At 47.3% G+C, this 27,573-nt stretch overlaps 1 protein-coding gene across 13 annotated transcripts in view; it reads left to right on the top strand.

Annotated features, from left to right (window-relative positions):
* Positions 1-27,573, top strand: part of LOC135906620 (oxidative stress-induced growth inhibitor 2-like) — a 280,892-nt gene that overhangs the window by 184,461 nt on the left and 68,858 nt on the right. For 3 of the 13 annotated variants that reach the window (XM_065438087.2, XM_065438086.2, XM_065438089.2), the window contains one exon: positions 8,312-8,545. The exons of 9 other annotated variants lie outside the window; for them this stretch is intronic. The gene's annotated coding sequence lies outside the window, so the exon portion shown is untranslated. Of the gene's footprint in view, positions 1-8,311; positions 8,546-19,660; positions 20,145-27,573 lie in introns of those variants that run through there. One more of the 13 variants, XM_065438090.2, reaches the window with a different exon arrangement.

The raw sequence follows: 27,573 nt of genomic DNA, 5'->3' as shown, positions 1-27,573 counted from the left end.
AAGACGATTTGTGGTGTCCAGTCCTTTCGGTGACGTAGATTTGTTAAAGGGGCACTAAAGGCGAATACTAAGTCACGCTAAAGTGATAGATTATTGCTCAAGAGTGTCTAAGGCTTACTTAATATTATGGATAAGAGGAGCTTTATAGTAATCGAGAAATTGAGGTAAATGCAGGGCGCGATATGAGACTTCACCGAGACATTCAATAGCCCGATGACGTAGCGACTCCTCATTATAATTTTGTCACTATTAACAAACCAGTCATAATAAAAAGAAGATTGCATTGCATTATAAAAGAAAATGCTATTTGTCTAGTTCTGTTCGAGTTTTTGAGAAAATCCGTTTCTGACGTTACCCTTGGCAACGACGCGGCCGGTCGAAAGGTCTCGTTTTCGCTCGACTCTCCGCCGCCTCGCTTTCGCGTTTTAGCACTTCTGTTATCGCGTATTGCTGCGCTCGCTTTGCTGGCTCAGGAAACTCGCACAAACTGCCAGTAGCACAGAACGAGGCCCTCATAGAGTTTCTCACTACATTACCTAGAGGGAAATCTGGCGCTGCTGCGCTGTGGTATGCGTGGGAATGCCGGTATATTGTGGATTCGGATTGGCATCGTTCTCGTAGGGACAGAACACCTTGAAGACGCGCTTGGCAAGTACCGTTCCGTCTGTCACAATGATTCATTTTCTACTAGAACAGCACGTGAAAAGCTGTTTTAGCTTTATTATTACGCGAAAACATGTTTTGTTTAACTATGAGAACTTGTTATTGTGTGTACGACTACATGTTACGTAAAAAGTATCAGCGGGCCGCTAAAGTTGGACGACAGACGGCAAGGTTCGCGCTCGCTTTGAAACAGTTGGTCGTCTGTTCTTGCTTTTCTTCGCTTGGTCGTGCATCGTGGGTGAGTAAAGATGTAGTATGCGTGAATAGAAACATTTTATGAAGATTTTACTTTGAGAACTCGTTATTTGCGTAGCCATATCCACGTTTTAGACGAAGCCTCTTACAACACCAGCCAACACGAGCCTCGCAGACACATATACCGTCATTCCCATGACGGCACGGTGCCCCCTTAAGAAACTCCCATAGACGGTGGCGCCAGATTACCCTCTAGGTGTTATAGTGAGAAACTCTATGGAGGCCCTATCGCGCGACAGGCGTCGAAGATTATGTTTACTATTCGGCACGCGCTTTTATCCCTTCCTCTTTCGCGCTATCGGCTCTGTCTTGGCTCGGTTTCTGGCCGCGCTTTTGCGTATTGCGCAAAAAAAAAAAAAACTCCGGCTGTCGGGCTCTGTTTTACTTACCGACGGCAGCAAAGAGCGGTGATAGCGTATGCAAAGTCACGACCGCCCGCTCGGGGGCGGGCGAATGGGATTGCTCTATAAAAGTATGCGGACACTTCAGACGGGATTGTCTCTTAAACTATGTCTTTTCTTGGCACGAAAGTTAGCGCTGCGAGGTTTCTGGAATGGCATTTTGACAGTCCTCGTTGACGTAATAGTTCGCTCTTAAAAAAGTTTGCAGCCTTCGGGGCGTATCTTCTCCCACAACAATAATCGTCGTGTTCTCTTTCACTAACCGTCACTATAACTTCTTTAACATTTCTAACATTAGCATCTTTCACTAACATTCGAAGCCCACTACCAAAGCGCGATCTGGTGTGTTATTTTGTCGAAGACAGTCATTCTGATATTATTGTTTTAACAGACTTGGCTGCAGCCCGAAATACCGAACAACGAAATTTTTTTCAGGTTTGCCCTGTGTACAACGTATATAGGCACGCCGAAAAAAGAGTGGGTGGCCTCTCGGTAGCTGTCAAACGAACTATAGTTCATCGTATATCATAGACACTAACTCAGCACTTGAAATTATCTGGGTTGCATGCTCACACTCATCTGTCAAATTATTAATTGGTTCTTGCTATCGTCCTTCTGATTATGATCAATCATTTATAGAACAATTACGTTACAGTATTGATGATGCGACAAAACAATTATCTGCTGATAATATCTACCTAGCTACTCGGCGACTTTAACTTTCCGAACATTGATTGGCCGCAGCTGTCATACCCTTGTCACAAGTCGGCTGAACTCATTAACTTAACCTTAGATTTCAACTTATTTCAAGTTGTCAGAGAGCCCACTAGAGTAACTAATGTTCTAGACCTGATATTAACTAACGCTCCTGAAACAGTCGGTCCAATTTCTTGTCTCGATGGTTTTAGTGAGCATAAACTGCTTCAGTTACAAATTAAGGTGCCTTTAAGGTTTACGGGAGTCACGGTTAAATAGATTCGCGATTATAATAAAACTAACTATACTGAAATGAATACTGACCTGGATGCGCTCTTTAGTTAAACCTTCTTGCAGTCCTTCCCAAGTCGTGACATTGGCGATGACTGGGTACTCTTTAAGAATGCCGTTTCAGCTTTGTCAAGTACGTTCCTCTAGTCACAATAACGAATGATAAGTGTAAGCCTTGGTTTAATAAATATATTCGTACTCTACGTAACAGAAAAAAAAAACTTATACAAACGTGCTAAGAAATCGCGCAATTCAAATTTATGGGCTGATTATAAAAAGTGTTTAAAGAAGTACTGCGCTGAGGTAACCTCGGCTAAGGACAAGTACTACTCCCGCGACCTACCTTCATTACTAGCTTCTGATCCTAGAAAGGTTTGGCGAACGATTGCTTCAGACAACACTATTCATCACATATCGCTACAAAATGGCGACCAAATCGAGTTGTCAGATCAAGAGAGGGCATCTGAATTCAAGAGGTTCTTTTCATCTGTATTTACTGCTGAAGATCATTCCAAAGTGCCCAGTATTCCTGATCATGAATTTCGATTCATGGAGCCCATCTACATCACAATTAAATGAATCGCACGCCTCATTACAAACCCTAAGGTATCTTCCTGAGCTGGTCCCGATAGCATATGTTCTAAAATCTTGAAGAATACATTGTCTATCTCTAGTAAAATATTATACCACATTTTCACACAATCTTTATCAACATGATATCTTCCACTTGACTGGAAAGTTGAAAAAGTAATTCCACTGTTTAAAAGCGGTAACAGAAATATGGCGGAGAACTACCGTCCTATCTCGCTCACTTGCATATGTTGCAAAATGCTTGAACATATTATTGCATCAAATATTTATAACCACCTCGAGTTTAACTTTTTTTAATAATCAGCATGGGTTCCGAAAATCTTTTTCGTGTGATACGCAGTTGCTGGAATTCAGCACTCACTTGCACTTTAACGTGGATAATAACCCTTCAAACTGATTGCATCTTTTTTTGACTACTCAAAAGCATTTGATCACGTTACTCACTGCCGCCTCATCGCTAAGCTAGCTTCTCTTAGACTAGACTCACTAACGCTATCTTGGCCTAGTAACTTTCTATCTTTTCGCAAGCACTTCACAGTCGTCAATAATTTTGCTTCTTCTTTTTCTGATGTCACATTCGGTGTTCCGCAGGGCAGCATGCTAAGCCCTTTGCTTTTTTTAATTTCTGTGAATGACCTGCCTTCCAACATTTCCTCTTGCATGCGACTATTTGCTGGTGACTGCATCGTAGACCCCACTATTGAAAGTCATGGTCATATCTCATCCTCCAAAATGACCTTAACCTTGTTTATGCAGGCGGTGTTATAACTGGCTTATGACGTTGAACTCGGATAAGTGCAAAACAATATCCTTTGCACGTAAACCACTCACTTTCTAACTTCAGGTATTCTATAAACAACGTTTCACTGCCCCGTGCGTTGCCATATAAGTAGTTAGGCTCGCATCTTACATCCGACCTTTCATGGAAATTGCATATCACCAGCATATGTGTTAAAGCGTCACAAACGCTGGTTTACTTACGTCGAAATTTGCGTCATTGCTCAGCTCATACACGCAAATCGGCAAACTTAACCTTCGTCCGCCCACAGCTTGAGTTTGCTTCGTCCATCTGGTCGCCTCATCAAGAGTATTTCATTTCAATGCTGGAAGCCGTACAAGATGGAGCCGCTCGATTCATTTTATGTAACTATAACTGCCATTCCAGTACAACAGAAATTAAGCTAGACATTATATTCCAGACGTTAAGTAATCGTCGTTCTGTTGCTCTTTTATGCTTAATACACAAAGATATTCGCTGCGTAATGCCATCCCCACTGCCACTTGAAAAACCATTACGCCCATCCAGGCGTCTTCATAATCTCCTCAGCATCAAACGTATATTTGGAAAAACTAAAGCTTTCAATTCTTCGGCTTTGCCACAAGCCATCGCACTTTGAAACGATCTTCAGATACCATTGTTTCAATCACTAACCGCGAGCAGCGTTTGTATCTACATTTTACGAACTGAGACTGTATAATGATGCATTCCTTTGTTCTGCTTACTGTTACTTTTTTGTTCTTGTTCATGCTTATCACTTATTTTGTTTTATAATCCCCCATCACTCAATGTTCCCACTGGGGCCTGTGATGTACCTTTAAATAAGTGTGCCTTTCTTGCGTTTCCTTTAACGCTGCGAGCCCGGTACTTCCATGTCACGAACGGCATGTGCGTTATCACCGTGACATAGCACTCTCGACAGGAAAGTAGCGAGCGCAGGTTTTTCAAAAAAGGAAACGCAATCAAGGCAGACGACGGTTATCGTTGGGGGACAAGATAAGCCCCAAAGGGTGCAAACTTTTTTGAGAGTGTTGCCTTTAGTGTCCCTTTAAAGAGCTGTCGCACTTTCATTGTAATGTTCCTGTTTTTGGTACAGATCGCTTGCAGTCCACGGAACATGACAGCGAAAATAGACTAAAGCTTGTCCGTCAAGTGTATTACAGTCTAAGGAATAGCGGAACGCTAGAAACTTCGTTGGCAAAGCAGAAACAACAGCAAGCGCCATAGGGTGACGCTCTCTTCAACCACAACGCGATAGAAACGTTTTTGCGCCACGTCATCGTTCTCGCAGAAGTTAAAAAAAAGAAGTTTCTGCCTACGCCTTTGTACAAGCGGATATATGTAGAACATGACCGTTTCTTTTATAGTTCTGTGTGTTCTAGTTGACGTCCACGTTACAGGATGGCGTTATCGGCGCTGCGGCGCACACTTTTCTCTCGTACGTACCGCTATTCCCTAAACTGTAATGCGCTTACGGACACCCTCGGAATAAGCGTTTTTCTCGAGGAGCTTAAAATTTCCAGGGCGAATCAGAAAGTATTTGCCCCCATTTTTCATTAGCCACAATAAGGTACATACTGGTAATTACAAAATTAACGTACTACTTCACGTACCTTACACTGTTTTTCGGCATAGACCCCACACCGGTTCAGACATTTGTCCCATCGCAGCACTAAATTTGAGATGCCCCTGTGGTAGAACTGCGACGCGCGCGACCTCCCCGAACGCTCATTGTCATGCAAGTCTTCAAAGAAGCCTTTTGCGAACTCACACGACACCACCACCTCGCACTTTTCAAAGCGAGACACCGTTCCCTATACGTGGGCTGCATTTCCCTGTGAATTTCGATGGGCGTTCGTCCCTTGCTCCGTCGAAAACGAATCACACTTCGTTGCTCGTGCGCCGTGGAAGTGTCAACCACAGCCGCCATCTTTAACAGCTGACAGCCGCTCCGTGCCGCGGAGCTACCGCACTAAGGCAGATGAGGCCGGGCCGGTCCAAGAAAGGTCCACCGCTGGGAATGGATATGTTGACTTCGCATTTACAGCCGTAATTTGGCTAAGAAATGATAATAAGGGCAAGGACTTTTGGTTCGCCCTCGTAAAATGCAGTGTACGCGCACGAAACGGAGCGCAGATTTGCCGTCGCCTCTATTTGCATAAGCTTAGGTACAGGCTGCTTTTTTTTTTTCGCTCAGAGGGATGCATATGAGGGGAGGGGGTCTTCCGTAAACGTTTGTGTCCTCGTCCCTTGAGGTACAGCAAGAAAAAAAGCGCAAAAAATAAAACTTGGGCGGGAGCGCAGTTGCCTAACGGCCATTAAATTTTCCTGCTGGGATCGCTCCATGTCCTTCGGGGCAGCTACAGCAGCTACAATTGCTTACCGGTCATCGAAGTTGCGCCGTGCGCTGTGAGCTTTTGCTAGCTTTTTTTTCCGTTGTGAGTTACGCGATTTCCCATCTGTACATTGGTGGTGAGGTTCGTTTGCACATGCAGCGCTTAAGTTGTTTCGCGCAATTATTGCTCGCGAGGGTTCAGTGTGTCATACAATGGGGAGAGCCGCTGCGGGGCTTGGACGGTCAAGGTTGCGGCTTAGTTTAGTTCGCGCCGCGTGGCGTTTCAAGGCCGACGCGCCTTCGTCCGATTGTGCAAATCGCGGGAGGGGAGGTACTCTTTTTTTCTGACGTCATGTTGTTGCAAAAAAGAAAGCGAGGCTCGCATAACACGTCATGCGCTCCCATGCCTCACCGCACCGCGTGACGCTGGCGTTTCTAGCACCTCGTTGCATTAACTCAATCTCCCGTCGCGACGCGGCAGCTGTCGCCACTGTCACGCTCGGGCACAGGTGCGCCCGTCGAATAGCTGAACAGGCCCGTAATCAACGGCGGCTCGCAAATGCATGAATAAGTATCGTGCGCAAACTTTTCTCTCGAAACGAACCGACGGCTCGCCTCGCCGGGAGATGGGGAAGACCGTATTCGCTGATGGCAAGAGGAATGGCGTGGACGCCTTTTGTCTCGTCGTTTCCCGCGGGTTTTTTCGACAGCGGCGCAACGTTGCGATTTAAGAAATTAGGGAGTTTTACATTTCGCGCACGCAAGGTTTCAAAACGCAAGAAGGTACACAAAAGAATCCCAGTGGAGTAAAAAAAAAAAAGAAAACGCTAACTGGACGTAGCGCTTTGCATACACAAAGGTCCGTTTGGGCACCCAAACCCGTTTGCACACTGAAATCTCCGCAACGACAAGAAATGCTTTGTTTGCAATCTGAACGATTCGCAAAACTCGCTCACTACGAACGCTCGTGAAGGGTGAACGTTCTTCAGGCCTGAGCAGTAAAACATTTGGGCATTATAGTGAGCCATATTTTGCAAAGGATGGTTGTATATACAAAGTTCAGAAGTGACAGTATACTCCGAATTCAGACAAAACGCGAAGACGCCCGTCCACTCCTTTCTTTATGTCTACTTTGATTTTGCTGGCCCCTTGATTATTATTATTATTATTATTATTATTATTATTATTATTATTATTATTATTATTATTATTATTATTATTATTATGAATACGAGGCAGTGCGCTGAAACGATCTCGTCAAGCAATATCTGAATTGTTGGATGAACTTTATTTTTTCGCAAGAAAATGACTAAGCAAGAAAGTAATGCTCGCTGGGAAGAAGGAAATCCCTGAATAAAATTCCTAGCTATGGTATTGAAAAAGACGGGTCGTTTTATTCCGCAGCAGCAGTGAATAATCACACTGCAGACGTTGCATTACATCGCACAAAGGAGGCCTGTTCCATGCCTTCGGTTACATGGTACGATACACACTGCCCTCCAGAATTTTGAGTCGCATCTCCTTTCGAACAGTGTTTGTTTCAGTGGAATTTCTGCTTGTGCACGTAGTGTTTGGCTGCTAAGCACGAGGTCGCGGAATCGAATCCCGGCCACGGCGGCCGAATTTCTATGGGGGTGAAATGCGAAAACGCCCGTGCACTTAGATTTATGTGCACGTTAACGAAGCTCGGGTGGTCCGAATTTCCGGAGTCCCTCACTACGGCGTGTCTCATAATCAGATTGTGGTTTTGGCACGTAAAACCCCATAATTAAAAAAAGTAATTAAATTATTGGTTTGTGCACGTAATGTTATTGAAGGTGTCGTCCTTCTTTGCCATTAACACTTTAGCAAGTATACTCCAAACTTCAGGAGTACGCTATATAGGAAGCAAAAAAAAGAACGAAAACTTTTATTTCGCAGCATTTGAATAGTTTTCTCTATCGCGGGATCATCGCTTTAAAATGTAAAGTGACCGAACGTGCCAGCTGTAAACGCTCCGGCAAAGACATCGCCAACGTCCGTGTTCCTGTCAAACGTAAGATAATAGAAGAGGTGGCATCACTCGGTGTGCCACTTTTGTTTCCGCAGTCACGAGCAATACGAGTCAAGCCTGCGATAATTTCCGATTGCGTTTTTATTTATTTTCTCTCGTACCGTCGGTCACGACAATTGTGCGTCCGGCCAACGTCGCTGCGGCGGTTGCCAGACCGACAGCGTTCGTTGGTCGTCGCCGTGTGTGCAAATGTTCGGCGAGAGGGAGAGAGTGGCGGTGTTCAGTGCCCGCATTGGGGGCCGACGCAGGGAGACCTTCGGAGGCACGAGTCCCGGCGGGGCACGGCCGTGCGACCTCGCTCGTGGAACGTGGCATCGGCGGCGGCTTTGGTTCCCGGCTGCTGCCGCTGCAGAGCGGCGGGTTCTCCGCGCAAGACCGCGGGCCTCGGAGCGCGCCCCGGACCGTGCCTGGTTTGAGCCGGAGCTCGCTCTCGCCGCCAGCGTTCCAGAGGGGCAGGTCACGGCACACTGGCTGGGGAACAGGTATGACGCGCTCCTCGCCTTAACGGACGCGCAGGTTTATCGGCGAAGTGCATTGTTCTCTCTGCTCGGTGCGATCGCGCGCTCGCGCCGCCAACCGAGGTCGCCTTCTGCTTACCTGTCCCGACCAAATGGCGCGAGGACAAACGGAGAAAGAGGACTCCCAGCGCGCCCGCTGTTAACGTCCTGTGAACGAGCTAGCGTAGAGTAGGCGTCACCGTGCGCAACAAAGATAAGGAACGCCTTTTAGAGCTTTTGTATCGCGTACTGTCCGTTCGTACTCGCCTTGCGCGCCGCGAGATCTTGTAGGGTTAAACGGACATTTAGTGGTCTTGCCTGTATATAGCGTCGAGTGCCCCACAAAGGCTCCTGCAGAACGGAAAGTGTGCCTATGTGGGTACATCTGAGAACATGGAGTGACGTAGCCGTAAAAATATCGAGTTTTCGGGGTGGCCGAAGCTATGAATTCTAGAGAGTCGAACTAATGCGGCGAGCTTGCAAAGCTCAGTTGGGACGTGAGCTGTCCTTCCTTTTCTTTTGTTCTTTTTCTCTTCTTTTTCTTTGCTTATTCCTTCGTGTACTTATACCGTATACCTATTTCATGGGTTTACGGTATAAACGAGGCGTTATGACCCTATATTCTGCCAATTATGGTTGTTATTTCCTAAAATGATACTATACTGAGTTTCTTTACGGACACGTCATGAAAGGTATATGTGTAGCGCACGCTGCGTCAGCGTATATGCGTTCAACCTCCAAATGTCATCATCGCGTGGGAGAACTGCCCGCTATTTTAGTCAGCGAAGGAGTTAGGCTTGTACCCGCTAGATCTGTTGCGAAAATGCACGATTATATATGCATAATAATACCTCTATGGAGCCGTTGGCGCGCGTGTGTATAAGGCCACCGCTGCTACCGCGACAGAAGTGCTGCTCCCTTGCTGCGGCAGGTAGCCGAAGGATTTCGTAGACATGTGGAGCTAAAGGGCCATTCCCTATTCATTTATTGATTTTCTTGTGTTAGGCAGAAATCGCAGTGCAGGAATACATATCCTGCGTGATGTAACACTCATAAGACGTCTTTGATTTGTCGTCCAGGGCAGCCCGAGGCACTGCTTTCAGCCAATGACTTTTGACGCAGTCCTGCAGGCAGTCCGCAATGACAAATCGAAGAGACCAATAATAGATGCAACCACGCTCATCGCCTTTTTTTTAAACTATGGTACGGCGTGAGGTCAGAGGCGTCTCTTATGACGCCTGACTGGCCCTCGAAACGTAATGGATACTCAGCACGCACATATCAATGTGTCTTTCAGAATTTCAAGTGAAGTATCTATATTGAACGTACAAAAACGCAAACTAGCAGAATGTATTGCGCGTTGTAATTGAACATTTAGTGCTGAAGTTGCAAAACAGGCCGTAGCAACCGCGAAGCGGCAACTGCGTGACTTACAACATGTGCAAGGTTTTTTCAGCAAACACTTTTAAATATATTTAAAAGTTGCCTGGGGCAGATATCACAATTCTAGTTCATGACCTGGTCTACTCGAAGCGGCGGACAATACTTGCTCAAAAATTGAGATGCAAAATCGACTAATTAATAAAACGCACTAATTAAGTGTTTAACTAATTACAGTATGGCCCACATTGCAATTTGCAAACTATAGCCGTGGCGTTCGGAAGACGGATTCACTTGGAACGAATTTTCAAGATGGCACCAGTTTCGAGATTTAAAATCCCGAACTGTGTGGAGAAATGCATTGGCGATGCAGTTAATTTGTTAACAAAACGTTTTTTTCATGCACTGAAGCACACAAGTAACTGGAACGCCGATGCATTTCTCCGCAAAGTTCGGGAATTTAAATCTCGAAACTGGTGTCATCCTGAGAATTCGTTCTAAATGGATCCGCCTTGCGAAGTCCACTGCTAGAATTTGTAAATTGCAATATGGGCGATAAGGTAATTAGCTAAAAGTTAATTAGTGGAGTCTTGTTAATTAGTCACTTTTGCATTTTAATTTTTATTGCAAGTAGTGTCCGCCGCTTCGAGTAGACCGGCTCATAAATGAGAATTGCGCTATCTGCCACAGGCAACCTTTAAAGAATTTTGAAAATGTTCGCTGAAAAACCCTGTATATGGCGCAGTGTTACACGGGAGATACGAATACCTAACGAAACTTTTGCGTGTCGAAATTTCTTGATTATTGCGAGTACCGTGCTCAGTAAAGGCAATCAATTTTTTCTTAATTGTCTTTATTTTCATATAGGCATCGAAGTTACACGGAGTATGCCATTCTATTCAACTAGTTTCACTGCCGCCGTCCACAAAAAGATGCTTTAGTTGTCTTTTGTGCGAAAACACTCAATTAGGCTTTAATTCAACGCCGTTCAATTGCCGATATGCATGTTAGTACCTTGGTAGTTCATAGTCTCATGACTGCGATACATAACGTTCTAATTACTTTTAATACTATAATTATGTATCGGCAGGCTCACATCGCGTGTAGGACTAGAGGTAAGCTGTTTCCCGAGATTTTATATCTAGAAATATTAGATTTTGTTGGCTTTGTTGAAATATACATGTGTAATTGACAGTGTTTTCTATTTCTGGTAAACAAGTAAGTGTATGCACGTATAGGCACATATTTCTAATTCAGCGAATACCTTTCTTTTGTCTGACGTACGCGAAGCCTGCCTAAAAAACCTGTCAACGAATGGTTGTCACCTCAAGCCAAAATATAATAATGCAGTCGAGAAACAAAAAGATCATCGCGTAGTACGTTTGACATTTGAATCATATTGTTAAAATGAATCCGAGTTTACCATTCCACGTGTTTCTATATCTCTGTCCGCATATGTGAAATCTCTTTGTCCACTTAACGTTTTCACCGAGGCAAACTATGCTGGGAGTTTGTGTGAGAGTAATCGTTTAATTGTCAACTGTCAAGCTGTCTTTAGATTAGTGCATAGCTGTGTTATAATTTGCTCTGATATTACCTAATTCGTTTATCGAATTAATTATTAGGTGGTTGTTTGAAAGCTAGGAATGTAGCTCTTGGAACCAGGAATTACCCTGACATCACATTGTTGAGGTCACTGCCGTTAAAACCTACATCCACGCGTCGGCAACCAAAGCAACGTTAGGGCCAAAGCTTTAGGCAGGAAGGTCTGCGGATTAATATTTCATTGCCAGGTCAGCGTGACGAGTCATATCGACTTCTTTACTCTCGTGTAGAAGAAACGTTGAAGCTACAGGGGGCTTCACTGCTAATTAGGTGTTCCGTCTTGCAGCACTGGAAAGTCGAGCGCCGATAAGTGTTAACTGGAACATAATGAATTTTGCCGCACGTTTTGATGACGTATTTCTGGAAACGCGCTGCGCGCAGGATTTCTCGCTTAATCTATGTAATTTCAGTACCGCTCGGCATCGGATCCGCAGTAGGGGACATGTGTGCATTAAGGCGATCCATTGCAAAGTTAATTATCGAAACTTTAATTAAATAGCACCATTCTGCAATTTGTCGTGCAAGCAGTGTCCGCCTCTTCAAGCAATCCCACTGATATGCGACAGAACTGCGCTATCTATGTGCCGCAGAAAGCGTTCTTAATGAGCTCCTAGCGGACACGATTGCGCAGGCGTGCACTTATTGTAGTCGCGCTATCGCTGAAGTCGAGCCGCACACCGAGTGATCTGGGTGCACGCGCGTATTCATGCTTCGGGGTGTCGCGTGACAGCAAGGCGAACTAGCATGAGTGCTGCACTGATAACGGATGAGGTTGCAGTGGCGAAACGAGCCGGAGTGATAACTACGGTGGCGCTTACAGGCCTTCCGAGAATGGTTCCCTACTTAACAGCGTTATCTATAATCGCTAGGCTCCAGCGCCTTCTGCAAGTCCGGGAGCATGTGCGATGTGCGTAGCATGCCGCTACACGGTATGTCGGCGTCGTTGCATATGTATAAGTAAGCCTTCTTTCTTCTGGGAGAACGGCGACAATTGAGTTTTTGTGCTCGGTTGGCACCTTTGTGTATACGCTCGTGCGTGAGATGTGTTGCAGGCTGAACCTGACGTCCTGTCTATAACAAAGCATCGAAGAAAGCCGCTACGTGCTCTGCGACAGTTTAGACGATGCACTTATTAATGAGTGCCAGTAGATCTGAAAAGTAGGTTAGTTGGTGCGGATTCATGAAAAAACAAGAGCACAGTGCATGCACTGTACACCCTCATCTGAAGGAAACTTATCCGCTTATATACACAGACATAAAATGAAAATAAAAAAATTAAATACAGAAGGAATATAAACAATAAGGAAACAGAAACTAGGACTCAACAGACTTCGGTGATGCTTGCGGCTAGCAGCAGGCTGTCACAGCAAACACCGCCACTTTGCTTTCTTGATTGCTCCTCAAATAGTACCGTTTTCATGAAAACAAATAATTTAAGAGAAACCTTCTTTTATACTAATTACGTTCTTGCGCACAGCGTCGTTTTCGTCCGCCATGTACGGTGATGCTTGCTGGGTCCTCCGAAATACGTGCACACAGACCCCACCACCTTCAGAGTGGGGTCTGTGCACCTCGCACACAACCTCGCACACAAATTGACAAGCCCGTATTAGCTTGGTGGTGGTTAGCGCGTCCGTCTCCCAAGTTCCTACTGAGCATTGCCGCGAGGACATGAATTGGTGGTGGCGGGTGCGGATGTTTTGCTTCGCCGCCATATGGCGAATGTGAAGCTGAAGTTATAGAAGGTGGCCTGATGACGTCACGGACGGGTTGGTGTGACGGGCAGACGCAGACAGGACACATACAGACTTTAGCTTTTAACTGCTGCCACGTTAAAGGTCACTTCAAGATAACTGCTCCAATAATACACGTGGCACGACTGGACATGGCACAGTCTATTCAGGTGAACAAAAACAGCTGTTTGTGAATAATGGGAATAAATGCAATGTCATGCATCATCTTTGAAGAAATTCGAACAAAAGTCAAAAGCTTGCGTCCCTCTTTTTCGTGACCTCATCCTACCGGGGTTTTTACTTATCAGTACAGTGTATGACGAACTATCCTGCAACGCGTGAGATGTAGTTATACGCGAGGGCGGCTGTGGCTCTTGCTATACATGCACGTTAGCGTGACAGCCAAAGCTCTTCCAAGACGTCTAGCTGAGACATCCTCTGTGCGTTGTAATTGGGTTTTCAGTGCGTCAACGGCGAGCGATATGTTTCACAATGCACGAGTTAGCCTTCAGTGAGAAAGCCCTTCTCTGAATCGCAACCGCTTCCGCATTTCATCCCACCGGAACTGTTATCGTTCTTCCATCGGGAAGTGCGCACTTATCACATCCACCGTGCCGTGCCGTGCCGTGTCGTGTCGGTGCCAGTTGCAACCGAAAAAAAAAAAATATGTTGCAGTGCGCTATAAGGTGGCTGTATTCAGCACTTTTTTCGGGTAATCTCGTTTTGTCTGCTTATCCTTGTTCGGATCCGCCGTGGTTGCTCAGTGGCTATGGTGTTAGGCTGCTGAGCACGAGGTCGCGGGATCGAATCACGGCCACGGCGGCCGCATTTCGATGGGGGCAAAATGCGAAAACACCCGTGTACTTAGATTTAGGTGCACGTTAAAGAGCCCCAGGTGGTCAAAATTTCCGGAGTCCTCCACTACGGCGTGCCTCATAATCAGAAAGTGGTTTTGGCACATAAAATACCATAATTTAATTTTTTTAAAATTAATACTTGTTCGGCATTGTAACGGCTTGTCACCCGTTCGGCCGTCGGTGAAGTCGTCGACGGGGTATACAATCCGGTTGGTCGTTCCGTACTCAAGCGAACACAGCGAAGGAGTCAGAGTCGGGAGAAAGAGAGAAAAAAATATTTATAGACTGACAGTGATACACAAATGAAAAGAAGCACTAAAACACAAAGACACTAACACACATGCACTTAATCTTGATCAGTGAAGACGAAAGAAATACAACGAACAATTTACAGTGGATATAAAAAATTAACGTAACACAAGAATACACTTAGCGGTGGTCAACTAAACAGAGTTCGAAAGAAAAATGATGGCATACGCATGGCCGGGCAGCAGCAGCAAGTCCATAAAGCGTGGAGTCGACGGCAGATCTTTCCCGAAGAATTCTGGCAAGCCGATCCTGTTGCGGTGGATGCGATTGCTTAGCTGGGTTTCCCGGGAGCCTAGGTCTGACGTCATCCCTCGAGCAGGCTGAGCTAACTTGAGGGGAACTACAGTGAGTTTCGTCGCAAGCGTTGGTTTGTCGTCTCTTACGTCAACTAGTAACTGGCCGTTCAGACGCGGCTAGGCGGCCCCAGGCGATACTGGATGGCACTAGCTCCTGGACGCTTCTCAGCAGATTATATAGGCTCAGCTTACTGCTTAGCTCGGTCTAAAACCTGCGTTTAAATAACTTCTCCTTTCCCTAGTTCCCTGTGTCGGGAAACGGCAGATATTGGTGATGATCCAATCAAGTTCACCCAATTGTATCCCGGGTCCCTCCCAAGGCCTTGGCCGCGCCCCTTTTAATTAGGGACGAGGGAACGGGCGATTCCCCTCTGTTGTTAGAGGTCGCGCACTGTCGCCACACAGGCAGACACGCACACACTTGAGTCCGTGGCGGACCTCTATTGCCCGTTGACAAACACAGAAGAAACGACGGGCGCCGGACGGCGCCAAACGCTCTGTCACACAAACACCGCCAGGGTTAGTTCTAGTAGCCACACATAAATACCCCGCAAAGTGGATAGGGAAACGGCGCCGCGGTAGCTCAATTGGTGGAGAATCGCACGCGTAATGCGAAAGACGGGATCGTTCCCCACCAGCGGCAAGTTGTTTTTTCATCCACTTTCAATTCCCATTAATTTAGAATTTCTTTATTTCAATTAATAAGTACAAGTAATTTCCCTTTTGTTGTCCTTCATATCTTCATATCTTCAATTCACAGCGTGTTTGCAGGAGGTATTCAGAGACCTGGATTGGGAAGAATTGGGGATGAAAGTTAACGGAGAATACCTTAGTAACTTGCGATTCGCTGATGATATTGCCTTGCTTAGTAACTCAGGGGACCAATTGCAATGCATGCTCACTGACCTGGAGAGGCAAAGCAGAAGAGTGGCTCTAAAAATTAATCTGCAGAAAACTAAAGTAATGCTTAACAGTCTCGGAAGAGAACAGCAATTTACAATAGGCAGCGAGGCACTTGAAGTCGTAAGGGAATACATTTACTTAGGGCAGATAGTGACGGCGGATCCGGATCATGAGACGGAAATAATCAGAAGAATAAGAATGGGCTGGGGTGCATTTGGCAGGCATTCTCAGATCATGAACAGCAGGTTGCCATTATCCCTCAAGAGAAAAGTATATAATAGCTGTGTCTTACCAGTACTCACCTACGGGGCAGAAACCTGGAGGCTTACGAAAAGGGTTCTACTCAAATTGAGGACGACGCAACGAGCTATGGAAAGAAGAATGATAGGTGTAACGTTAAGGGATAAGAAAGGAGCAGATTGGGTGAGAGAACAAACGCGAGTTAATGACATCTTAGTTGAAATCAAGAAAAAGAAATGGGCATGGGCAGGACATGTAATGAGGAGGGAAGATAACCGATGGTCATTAAGGGTTACGGACTGGATCCCAAGGGAAGGGAAGCGTAGCAGGGGGCGGCAGAAAGTTAGGTGGGCGGATGAGATTAAGAAGTTTGCAGGCACGGCATGGCCACAATTAGTACATGACCGGGGTTGTTGAAGTATGGGAGAGGCCTTTGCCCTGCAGTGGGCGTAACCAGGCTGATGATGATGATGATGATGATGATATCTGTTTGTTGACTTCTTATGATATGATCAATATCCCGATATGTCCCGATATTCTACACCGTCTCTATACCCATTAGGCCACGGACGCATGCCACGAAAGGCAGGAGCGCTGCTTTTTCGCAGCTTCGCTCCCTTAGCAGCTTCCCTCATGCGAGCTATGTATAGTGCTTCGAAACGCTTGGCATTTGAGTCACGTCCCGTCGCAATAATTTACATTTAAAAGTGAGAGCGCGCATTCTGCTAACTGACGACAAAGATAGAAATTTCACGTCTGAGAAAGAATCCGCGCTGTCGATTCATTCACAGGCACATTTGCTGAACCCCGATTCTTCCTTTTCAGTGGGACAAAACTGGCTGCGGTTGGGAGGCCGTATTTATAGTACAGTCGCGATCAATTTGAAGGTGATCGCGCGAGCATCAACCGGCGGGCCTTCCAAGCAACATAGCGGCCGATTTCGGAACTGCGAAGATAAAAATTGCGCTGCCTTCTTCCCCTATTATGCTCTTCCAGGCGGCAACCATCACCCCCAAGACCAGCTCGCCACATTTTTGTGTTTGTTTCCCATTCATGGCAATGATCTGTGTGCGTCGCTTCCTAATGCATATCTTGGCTAACAATGACGGCTCTGCGCAAAAGCGCATAACGCAATCGAAATAAATTCGCAGGTTATGCCGTGAACGGTGACGGGAGTGACAGCTTTTCAGGGAACACCAAAAGAAAGAGGGGAGCTATCTGATGGTTCCCTCTCGACCGACGGTGATGACGTAACGTGGCGCTGCTCCTAGTTTTGGTCGTCGCTCGAGCGATCACCTTCAAATTGATCGCGGCTGTACATCTTTGCGGCGTGCGTTCCCACCAAATTTCCGCGTTTCCGTCGCCGTAGCCGATGAGGCCGGTTGCGCGGTACGCGTTTGCCGCCGAAATCCGCTGCGCGTCTCCGGCGTTTCGTTTTGCATTTACAGGGTGTCTTTATGCGCGCGCATCGAGGCACCCTGTTCCTGCCGGCTCTCCAAAGCTTCGCTTACACCGATTCCCGCAATGCGTGGGATCTGCGTGATTTTCGCCTTCTTTCTGTATCGCGCATCAGTGAGTATAAACGGGCTTGTGAGCATACAACGTAAAAATAATTTACACACTCGAGTAAGGGTGTAAATCTGTCTGTAACTCGCACCCTGACACACGGTGTAAGAGTGCGAGTTGTAGACGAGATTTACATGCTTATTCAGTTTTAAGTGCGTATATTATTTTACAGTGCGCGGTGCCGTTTATAAAAGAAAGAATGGAGTGCGATTCGCCTGTAAGCCTCCCATTAAGCTCGAATACTTATAGTGTAACGAGAACATAAGACGTAACGTTGCTGGTATAAATGAGCAATTCTTTTTCAACGAAAATCTGATTGGCTTATCTGTTGCTTTCTCGCGCTGGCTCCTTGCCAGGCGTCGCCAAGTTGCCATTCTATTGTCTCGCATTTCGTGGCCGATCGTTTGCGTAAACGGTAAGTGCACGTCCAAGTCGTTGCTTTCCGTGGTCACCTCGAGGCTTCGATCGCAAGCTTACTCGGGGCATTTATCCTGTCATCGGGCAGTTCGGTGCCGTCCGAGTGCTTTGTTATGGCCTCCGCGCAAATCGTAGACGCGCTTGTCCAATTTTCATGCGTTATATTAAATAAAGATAAATGAGAAGGAGTGAGGGATGCTGCGGTGTTGCCGCGAAGAGAACAAAAATTTTAGTTTTGTCTTGTTTTGACTCTTACGGTTGCGGCGGTCGATAGAAAAGACCACGCAGACTCTTCCTTGTTCGTGCATGCTGGCACTAATATGCCATTCCGGAACTTAGCGATACGCAAGCGAAGCTCTCCTCGTTAACCGTTAAGAACGATTTATGTCCATTCAGTGCTCTTTGACGGAGTGTCCTGTCACGACGGTCATTTGCCTGTTCATGTTTTTGTTTTTATCATTTCTCCATATGGCTTCGTTGTGTTGTAGTCTGTTAATTTCGTGCGTTTTATGGGGGAGGTTCGTCATAACTGCTACGCTCTGGGATTTCCCAAGAGCGCGATATGGAAGTTGATGAATCGCTTATAGTTTATTACGCCAGTGTTCTGGTAGCCTTGTTCTCATTTTTTCTGATCATTTTGTTTCCTTTATTTTTTACGTTATCTCTTAATTTCTTGCTTTTGAACTCCGTTTCAGCTTGCGATGTCGTGAGTAGCCACGACGTTTACAAATTGCATTACTTACCTTTTCATTTAAATTATTGCATGTAGCATCTTATCTGCGTGTTTCCCGATAACTGTACAGTTGCTAAGTATTCGGTTGGCGTTTGATACGGTGTTATACGATGTCACAGTTAAGGCCCGTTTATAGTCCGACGTTATCGGCGCGCGGGCGAGCGTCGTTCGCGGTCAGTCACGCTACGTCGGTTGCGCTGCGCCAGCCGGGAGGCCATCCCCTCTATACTTCAACGCGCGCGCCGTAGGCTGCTATCTTCGGAGCATGCGCAGAAGGTTCGCCAAGTCGCGCGCCGTCCGCAAAAGCCGTCTGCGGAGTTGTGTTGGCGCCTTTTTCTTCGCGCGCAATGCATTGTGGTGCGAGAGTTCCGCCGACTTCGACGCGCGAATGGCTCCGGAGCCAAATCGGCGCCGGGCCCGTCGGGGCGCGTTGGAAGCCGCCGGTTACGTTAGCTGCGCCGGTGCGCCCGACTATAGAGGTGTCGTTCTCGTCGACGTGACGTAGCGTGCGCGCGCGCGCGCGCGCGCGTGCGTTACGTCGGACTATAAACGGCCCTTTAGATTCGCCTTCGAGACTTGGGAGTATCGCCGCACAAGTAAATGCAAACGCTGCGCAATACTTCTAAAATAAAAGAGCATGGCGTGTGAACGACCGATTATCACTAAGCGGACCTATGCTTCGGTATTTATCTGTTTCCTACATGGCCGATTATTTTACCGCGATGTAGCGTACGTAGCGTAATGTAATTATAGATGACACGACTCTTGGCTATGAGGCTCAAGGACGCGCAAGTCCCGCCCCTTATTTGTGCACGTTGTGTGGGAAAGTATCGTTGTTCAAACTTGAGGCACAATATCTTCATTCGCGCGACTCAAATGACGGCTCACGCTGTCAGCTGAAGTTTACTCATGGGGAGCGCGGCCGTTCTGTTCCATTATTCCCGCTGCGACGTTTAACCACGTTTTTCTTTTCGCTGCCGCTATATTGCATCGGTGGCGGCCTTGTTTGCACTCTCTTGCCCGGTGTCGGCACCATGTTTTTTTTTGTTTGTTTTTCTCGTTGTTGTTTGCCGGTCTCCGGCATGAAGCATTTCGGTGTGCGCCACGTGTACTGGACTATCGATTTATCGACGCCACCGCGATTATTCTTGTCGTCCGTAATGGTGTCGGTAGTCGTTCGGATGGCGGACTCGGTGCCACGTGACTGTCGCCAGCAAACGCGGCGCTGCGGTACGTTTGACGTGCGTGCATCCCTGGGAGCTTCGCGGTACGGACCTTGACTTGTACACTGTGTGGCACGCAGGGATGTGCGTGGTGAATCTGTGCGCGCTTTCCGCCCACACAGTCAGGCCGACTCGCTTGTACTGTAGTCTCGTTTAGGTTTGTGCTGTTCGGTAGCGTCGGAAGCAAGACGTTCTTCGCTGTACTATAGTCGCGCGGAAACGGTGCCGTCACCGCTGCTCCAGACGCTGTTACTGCGGGCCTGCTGACGCAATACGAATGAATATGTAATTCGTTCGACCACCAACGAGTCCTTGAAGAACGGTAGGATTCTTTTTTTCCCCGTGACAGTTATAGCCTCTCATTGTTAAGGCGAAAACCTTAGGTGTCTATGTTGGCGGTGCCCTTGGCGAAACTGCGCCGTCACGAAAAATTACCTACGCCGCACAGAGTAAAAACGCGTAAAAAAATGCCCGGATTCACGTGACATTTCTCAGGGAGGTTGCTGTAAACAAAGTAAATTAGTGGCTTTGAAAAGAAAGTTTGCTACATTTTGGTCTGAACGGGAATCTAACCCGGGCCTCCGGGGTGCGAGACGAGCACGCTTCCCTGAATCCAGGGCTGCTCCACGGTTCTCGTTTACTAAAGGTGTGCCTAGTGCGCGTCTCATTGCACACGTTACGTCGCATGCCATCTCGCTGGCTAGTGCGTGCGTCATTGGGCGGCGCACTTGACGCTGCGGAGGAAGTGGCTCCAACATCACGAGCGTATTAAGTGAGCGCGTTGATGACGTTCCGAGCTCTACAAGCGGTGCAATGCTTTCGCATTCCCACACGTCAGCAGTGTTAAGGGTCTGCCGAATTTAAATTTTAGTAATTGCTGTCCCGCCACTCGGTGTTGCACAGAAAAGCGGGCGGGCGGGCGCACACGCTCTGCGCATTGACGTCACCGTCGGAGCGGCGGTTGTCGGCGGCGAGCGATGGAGGACCGTGCACGCTCTTGCGGCCCGCGAGGACGGCCGCCCAAGTACGCCACTGCGGAAGATGCGCGCGCAGCTAGCGCATTAGTGAGGAAGTCGCCTTAGTGCCGCGCGTGTACTTCCCATTGCAGCTCGTTAGGCCTTCCTGTGTTACCAAATGTGCAGCAGGCTTTCACCACCTTGTGTTACTAGAGTCTAACACCCGCCGAACTTTTTTTTTCTTTAGTTTTCACTCCTTTTCTTGCCCTGCTCAAGGTTTCCCTGCTATGCGCCTAACTGCTTACAGCCTGCCAGCAGTGGGAATAAGCGTTCAGAAACAAACGTCCCGATGTGCTAGCATTGTCGTTGGTCGTTCCTTGTTATACGCTTTAGTTATTTAACAAAATCTGTACAGTGCGTTGTCATGGGTTTTTCTTTTCTTATTTTTTTTTTTTTGGCAGCAGTAGTAACACTGAAGTCGGTGCTTGTCAACTACTGGCAAGTGTATAATACATACATCTTTCGGATTACTGAACATGACATGGTTCGAAACTGATCCGTTTATCTGTATATTGTGGAGTAATCGAAGGCACACATACTGTAACCCAAAGGCGTTAATTGCGCGTGCATATGATTTTCTCTGCGAGAATGATGGTCGACGACGTAAATTGGCAGCGTCACTGAAACGCTGCTTGTTTACTACAAGTCTGTTGGATTGTAGCAGTCATATTTCTTTTTGATGAATGTGACAGAGTTCACGTTTGACAAGCAGCAGTATTAAAAAGACGAGGATGAATACTTTGTCCTCGTCTCTTTAGCTCTGCTGCTTGTCAAATATGAGCTACCACCGACTCGCCCAAATTTTTCAACTATTGCAGAATAAGCTTTGATTGAAAGCAGTTCTTTTTTTAGGATCGCCTCGAGGGGAATATTAAGCGATGAAATGGCACCACCCGTGCGACTAGTATACATTGAATATGTGTCTTGAGCTGGTTGTTATACTGTATGGAAGAGGTAGGCATGGTTTTTAATTAACGGTTGCGTAAAAGAACTGATGACGGTTTCATTAAATCGCCTGCAGTCTCTCCGTGTCTGTCAAGGTAGCACGTAGCAGTCGTGTAGCATACATGTAGCAGTCGCGTGAGCTGCCTGTTACGTGTCAAACTCGCTTCCACCGAGCGGAGACTCAGGTGGTTGCCCGGACCCGGGGATTGTTGCGCGCTGTGGGCGTCAAGCGTAGTGGTGGTTGTTCTATGCAAAACAGCGCGATCTCTATTAAAAAAAAAAATGGCTGTGGCTTAGGTAAGGTTAAGCCCAGGATGCGAAGCATACTAGCCTTTATTTTAGTTGTTGAACCAATGTTTAGCCTGGTGAACTGCTGTTGCTTGGCTATATTTGGTTCGGCTAGACGAAGAAACAACTCATGCATTACTGCTTCGCCTTCAAGAGTGCAACGCGACAGCGTTCCCGTCGACCCGCCAAGGGGTGTAAGACAATGGGCTACAGGGCAGCGACTACGCGCCCCGCATTGGACGCGGTGAGCGTCGAGCAAAGCAGCGTTCGGCGCGGCAACGAAATGTGCTCCTGAGCAAGAGACGCACGCCTTAGAAACAGCTCGTTTCTAAGGCAACACCGCATTCACTAGAGGCGCTTTTGTACCGCTTTGAAGCATCGTACTCGTGGCTCAGTGGTAGCGTCTCCGTCCCACACTCCGGAGACCCTGGTTCGATTCCCACCCAGCCCGTCTTGCAAGAGTTGAGCCAAAGCCACTTCTCCTCTGTCGTGACGTCACGGTGTCACGTGGTTTCAAGGCGACACCGCCGCGCCTGAGGAGCTGGGTTGAGCTCTCGTAATATGCTTCGCATAAAAAAACAATGGCGGAAAACTTTCTGTGGCAATGAAGGGAAAGCTACAGAGGCAACTCACACACAAATGAGAGCGCTTCTGAAAAAGAGTCCCGTGTTTTTATCCACGTTAATCTAAGCAGGGGAAGAGAAAACATAAACACCTTATTAGCAACAGTTAAGATAAGACACATCACTGAATGTAAAAGTTTACTTATTTTGCGCCTTTTCCCTTTCGCGTGTGGGCAAACGCGAAACCGTCGCACGTGAATCTGCGTCGATTCAGCGTTTGTTCCGAGCAACCAAAAGCACTGTCACACGCTCGCGGACTACTTGGCGCTGTAACACGTGTGCAGCAGTCACGTGCCCGTAGCTCCTCTCCCTTCATTGCCACAGAAAGTTGTCCACGCGTCTAGTGTCAAGGCCGTTCGCGATGTTTCGACGCCATGTGGCAGGATGCCGGGCCGCGGCGCCGTGTTCGGAAGCTGCAGTGTGGTTCGTGTCGGATCGATTGGCACGTCGCACGCGCGCTAAATGTGCCTACGCTATGACTCGCTGCTTGGTGCCTGCGAGTTCGGAGAATTTCCGTGTGCTGCCTCTCCCCGGAGGGCGATCGCACGAGCGTGCCGTCCGCTGCAAGCGGTCGTGCTCTGCTGGAAGCGTATCTCTTGTTGAATTCCAATGGTAGATCCAGATCAAGTTTTTCTGCTCTGTATGGAGCAATCCTGTCCCAATGGCGGAATGAGAGCGTGAGTTGTGTGCTCCAGTGGCAGATTGGGGCCAGCCACCGATTTCGGATCGCTCTGCGGAGCGCAAATATTTGCTCCTCCGAAATGGGCAGATTTGACCGGAAGTCCGCGTGACGTGTTTCCTTCACACGCCTCTGCTTCCTGTCACGGTCGCCTGTTTCCAGTCGCGGGCAAGCTATGCGCGACGTGGAAAACACGGATGCTACGTCGCGCCGTGCGTTTTTGTTCCTGCTCCTGGATAGTGACAGCTCCGACTCGGGCACTATATAAGTTCCCAAGTCCAGTGACGATTCTTCCGACACGAAAGGAAAACAAACGCACGGAATGCCGGGATGATCCAGATGATGATGATGATGATGCCTACCTGATCCACATCTAGTCTAGCGCCCTCTCGCTTGATTTCCCTAAGATTTCCCTGTATACTAAGTGCCCCCGCGGGAATGCACGCATTCCATTCGCAGATTTGACGAGAGCGATATCTCAGTTGGAACGACGCGCTCCGTTCGTGATCCGGCCGAGCGCTCGCAATCTGCCATTGGAATTCAACATCTGTGAACTTTTTAATTTTTCTTCTTCTTCCTTGCTTCGTCGTGTTAGGCAAACACTGCTTTCTTTCGAAACGCGTCGCGCAATACGACCCTTCTCCATATGCGCGCCGTCCTCTGGTGGCCCTTTCCGGCCGGCATTGGGGGAGAGCTGCGACCATTCATTTCACGCACGCGGAGTCTTGCAGCGGCGTCGGAAGGCGATCCAGCACGTCGTTCAACGCTCTGACGCCCCACGAACGGACGGTTCGCGCTACCGTTCAACCTGCAACGCGACAGCCTCTACAAACCAAGCGTCAGCGGTGAGGCTGTTTTGTCGCTATACACCGGCTGTTTCACGTAACTTCAGCCAAGGAGATATAGTGACAGCATATTTATATATATATACTTCTTGGCTGAAATGCTCTGAGGAGCGCCCCTTGACTCCAAATAATATGTGCTGGGTTTCACCCAGCTGCGGTTTATAAAGAAAAAAAGCGCTGAACCTCAGCTGGGTGAACTTAACCACATATTATTTGCCGTCATGGGGCGCTCCTCAGAGTATTTCGCTTTATGTTCCGCTTAATAGGCAATTAACTGGTGAATTATGAAACAATTTCTAATATTCACTTTCGGGCCAAATGCGTTTCGTTACGTTGTACAGCGGGTTCCGAAACGGCTTTATCCAGTTTCTTGTGACAACTCAAGTGCGATGCTTTTTGCCGGCATATTTTCTTTAGGAGGTACGTTGCCACAAAAAACTGGGTCGGTTGTCGCTGAATCCCCCCCCCCCCCCTCTACAACGTAACAAGACACAGTTTACATTACAGTGAATATTAAAGAGTTAGTCATAATTCATCTTAGCAATTAACTAATTAAGCGGAATATGAAAACAGAAATACTTCGAGGAGGGCCATATGACGGCAAACAATATGCCTTTGGTTTCACCCAGCTGCGGTTTAGCGCATTTTTTAAATCATTGGCTCAAGTTACGTGAAACACCCGGTATATTGTGTGCATCGCGAATGGGACGTACTGCACTTAGAGGAATGTTGTGGGATCACGCGTTTAAAGAAAAAAATCAATGTAAATCGCTATTAACAAAAGATGCTACACGTGCGCGCTCTAATTGACTGTCTTTAGTCGCACCTCGCTTTATTTCTCTTTCTTCACCATTCTCTTCCGTGCCTGCTATAGGCAGCTGGCCGCTTCTGACGTCGCTGAGAGTAAGGTCATTCTTCACTGCTCGACTATACTGCTCTCAAAATCACTTGCGCCCGTGTCAAGGCATACTGCAGTAAACCTTACGATAGTGCTTACCTTACCTGCTTTGCATATGCGGCGTTTGAAGGTCGTCTGGCTGATGCAGCAGCTCGGCTCTCTCCCTCTTAGAGCCGCCGCCTTTCCGCTCTTCTGCGCACGGCATCGCTCAGCTCGCGTAAGCGCCAGCCGTTGTGCCACTTCCTCATATCCTTGCCTGGGTGTCTATTCAGGTGCCGCGTGGCCTTTAGGCTACAGTGCGAGGGAGAAAAGAATTGTATATATATAGGCTTACACGAAGTCGCGACGGTTGCGGTATTGCTACGTAAAATAGTCTTACAGGGTTACTCGGACGGTTACGAATCCCGCGCTTATCTTCTTGTATTTTTTAAAGTATATGTAACTTATTAATGCGAAAGCATTATACGTCCCATTACGCGAAAATCCGGCAGCGGCGGCGTGACGCGGCGATCGTACCAAAAATGGCCGACGGCGCAAGGAGAAAAAGCGCGTCACAAACGCTCGGATTGACGTCAAATTTATCAGGGAGGTTCCTGTAAACAAAGGAAATTGAAAGCAACATTTGGTTCATTTCGGTCTGGGTGGGAATCGAACTCGGGCCTTCGGACGCTTCCCCGACGCCACGGCGGCTCCATGGTTCTGGCTAACTAAAGCTGCGCGTATAGTGCGTGCGTCATGTTTCGCACGTGACGGCGCAGCCAATAGGGATGTGGTGGCGCCACGTCATCAGTAATGAGCGCGTTCGTGACGTCCCGAGGTCTCCAAATAGGTAGAATGCTTTCGCATTCCCACACGCAAGCAGTCTTAAGTGCCTCTTCCGGATTTTCTTTTTATTTCGTAATGCTGTAGGCGAAATTGGCGCAAGCAGCAGCAGTAGGAACAGTGCGTCAGCAGAAACAAAAAGAAATAATGTTTCAGGTACTGGCAGATACAGCTTGAATGAGCAGGTCAGCATAAAGAAAGACGCCAATATTTAGAAACAACTACGACAGCAGAAAGAAAAAGACAATTTACAGGCACGATTAATTCAACGTTCCGAACACCTGGTTATTCGCACACCGAAAACCACAACGGCGAACGCCGCTATTCCTGCGACTGAAAGCGCACAAAGGAAAAAGAAAGCTAATAACGGGTAATACGTGCGCCCAGTATTTCCGTGAACAGTGCGGGGAAGGCTGCTCTGTTCAAATGTCTACACGTCCAGATAGCCATAGTGAAAGCTTTTGTCCACTTCAACCGGCTCTGCAGGTGGTGCTATCCTTTCAGCGTGTTTCGATCATGCGGCGTTCGCTCACAATCTTGGATGGCGTGGCCTGTCTTGTAGGCCAAACATGAAATGCGCGTTGTGCTTACTCTTTCTCTTCGTTTATTTCTCTCGCTTCATTTATCGTTAATTTTTATGATATACTTCACTTCTCGGAATCTACAGACCTCTGACCGATAATTTAGCTTTCCGCAACAGCGCCTGTATACCATATACATTGGACAGACACGGTATTATTATTTTCTGCAAGGTTTACAAGCGCGAAACGAGAGCACCAACTCGATACACCGATAAAGCCCGCAGCTCAAGCACGCCAAAAGGCGTGGGGGTTGCTGCGAGCTTCTCCCACTGCTGAGAATCTTGTCAACTTAAAAAAAATAAAATCCCAAGGTAGGAGAACCCGCCGGCAGGCCAGAAGAGAAAGCTGGCACAAGTTTTTATCGAGTATTAACTCGTTCAGACATGAGGCCAAAGCCTGGAACAGGGTTAATAGGATTAGAGCGCGGCAAACATATTCACTCCCTCTAGTAAATACACAGGGCGATACACTGAAAGATCAGGCCGACTCACTTGGGGAGCACTTTGAGAGTGTATCAAGCTCAAATCATTATTCGCAATCTTTCCTAAAATATAAACAAATAGAAGAATGCAAGCCACTCATCAATAAATGCCGACAGAATCAACCGTACAATTGCCCTTTTAGTATAGCCGAGTTAAAAGCTGCATTGAGCGCATGCAAGAGCTCTGCACCGGGATCCGATAGAATCATGTATGAAATGCTCAAAAACTTACACAATGACACGCAAGTAACACTACTTACACTTTTCAACACTATGTGGGACGCAGGGTACCTTCCAACGGCGTGGAAAGAAGCCGTTGTGGTCCCTGTTTTGAAACAAGGGAAAGACCCTTCTTCAGTGGCGAGTTACCGCCCGATAGCCCTCACAAGCTGCATGTGTAAGATATTTGAAAAAATGATAAATCGGCGACTCATCCATTTCCTTGAACAAAACAAAATGCTTGATCCCTTTCAGTGTGGCTTCCGAGAAGGGCGCTGCACAACCGACCATCTTGTACGTATTGAAGGACATATTCGTGACGCGTTTGTACACAAACAGTTCTTCTTATCGATA

This window comes from Dermacentor albipictus, chromosome 1, assembly GCF_038994185.2.
Source record: "Dermacentor albipictus isolate Rhodes 1998 colony chromosome 1, USDA_Dalb.pri_finalv2, whole genome shotgun sequence".
NCBI classification, from domain to species: domain Eukaryota; kingdom Metazoa; phylum Arthropoda; class Arachnida; order Ixodida; family Ixodidae; genus Dermacentor; species Dermacentor albipictus.
This window is presented reverse-complemented; position numbering and strand designations above follow the sequence as displayed.